Source organism: Chelmon rostratus, chromosome 1, assembly GCF_017976325.1.
Source record: "Chelmon rostratus isolate fCheRos1 chromosome 1, fCheRos1.pri, whole genome shotgun sequence".
Classification (NCBI taxonomy): Eukaryota; Metazoa; Chordata; class Actinopteri; order Chaetodontiformes; family Chaetodontidae; genus Chelmon; species Chelmon rostratus.
The window spans coordinates 8,319,912-8,322,163 of NC_055658.1; positions in this window are offsets into that span (position 1 = coordinate 8,319,912).

Genomic DNA, 2,252 nt, shown 5'->3' on the forward strand with positions numbered 1-2,252 from the left:
TCCCTGTACGCTGTAATGGATCTGACTTTCTCCTGTTGGTGTGGTTGGAGGCTTTTGCATCCATACCGTGGTGAGGTGGAGGCCCACTGGATGCGTTCTTCATAAGCTGCTACTCGAAGGAAAGGCAAAGCTTCTATTTGGTAAAACAAAATGTCAGTTTTGAAGGTGACTGTAGTGTTTTCGCGTGTATTAGAGTTTAGCAGAATATCTGGGGGAGGAACATTTTGGCATTTATTATTAATGACGGTGAACGGTCTCATCCTGTAGTGTGTGTGTGTGAGAGCGGTGTTTGTTTGAATCCGTGAGGAGGAATAGGAGGCAGAGATGTAATGGTCTGTGACAGAGACTACAAACAGGGACTAAAACTTTGAGTCTGTATTAAACAAGTGTACTTGTTGAGGCTATGACGTAGCCTGATAACCTTTATAATTTCAAGATTCCTGCCCATCTCAGAGTTGTGTGCATCTGGGCGTTTCAGTGGGCTGGTGCTTGTGCACCACCTGTATCTGGCTTGTGTCCAGCCAGGCATGTGTAGGCATTCAAAAAACTGGGATGTCTAGCAACATGATCCTTGAAGATATCCTTATTTTGTATCTCCTGTCTCAGCTGCCTGCTCCTAAGATCTTATTAGCTCCGTCTCCTCTGTCTGTACATCCCAGGCTGTCCTGCTCAGCTCAGCAGAAGGCCAGCACACCCAGAGACCATCACCAATCCTGACCAAACTGGACCACGCCACATGAGAAAAAGCCAAAGCAGTCCCCGCCAGTTGAGGAGGGAAGGCCGTCTGGTTCCAGGGAATCAGAAAATCCAGGGAAACAGACACCAGACCAGGGCGGACCCCTTCAGGACACAGGAATCTGCTTGATTTCTCCTCTTTGCAACAAGGCAGTGGGCAGAGGAGAGTCCCACTCATCATGTACTCCCCTCAGAGTCTCCACCGCTGGGGCATCACTCACAGTGAGAGCATGGAGCGGTTAGCCTACAGCCAAGGTAGGCTGGCAAGTGCTATTTCAATGAATGACCTCATGACTCCCGCTGCAACCTGGTCTCGTGTTCTTGTAATGACTGACGAGCAACAGATCCATACCAATCAATGGATTCATATCACTGCACTAAAACAAATTAGGTTTAAAATAAGGCTGGCAAAGTCCTGCAAGAGTAACAGCCAACAGCATCTCTCCTGTCTGCACTCCTGTCTACTGACAGAGCATTAGTTCCCACTATATGACCATAAACTTACAGATATACAGACATCCATGTGCTTTCCTTAGGAATACTATCTGTTCCTAACATGGGGGTTGCAATGAAAATTTCATTGACATGTTCAATGACAATTAAGACTCTTGAATCTTGAATCTTGAATAATGTCAGTGAACGTTAATCAAGAGCACCTCAGAGTAAATGACAATGACTCTTATAATAACCAATCACATTTAAACAAGTCACCAATCAATCTAGACAGCGAGGTGGACTTACTGTGGCAAGCTTTAGTACAACCCCTGACAGAATGAAAGGTTGTGAACAATTCATGTGCTGCCGAAACCTGGTTAAGAAAATGACTGTTCTTGATATTCTAATAGTATTGTATAAGAATATGAAAATTGATTCATATTTTTAAGCAAAAAATGTCACACACACACACACACACACACACATATACACACACAAATACATACATATATATACATACATATATTTATCTCCCAAAATGGCATCTCTACACGGCAAGGTATGTAATTGTTGTGGTGCGAATACTAAATCGCTGAAAACAGTAAAATTTGAAGATATCTAAAGGATAGCAGAATATTTTGACTAAAATAATTATACTTCATCAAAAAATATTAATAAACAATCTTAAATACATATATTTATTAAATAAATATTCAGTGAAATGTAAAAAGTAAAAGTACTCAGCAGAAAATCCACCTGCAAGTGTCAGGTGATTATATTATTGTGTTATTATTACTGATGTATTTATGCTAATTTCAACAATTTTACATACTGGTTGGCTGTTTGATTTATAATAACACATCATATTTTGTAAGCTCTTCAACTCTTGGTGCCTTCAGTGGTGGTTAAAGCTGAGACGAGAGTAACATCCTCCACCTGCAGGCAGCCGTGCAGTTCTCGCTTCCAGCAGCAGGGGGCAGCACGCTCACAGCACAGCAGCCACTAAAATCATTACGTATTGCTGCCTTTTGTGTATCTTGTGAGCCTTTTGACACCGCCCCTCCGGAGGGTGCAGCGGGAGC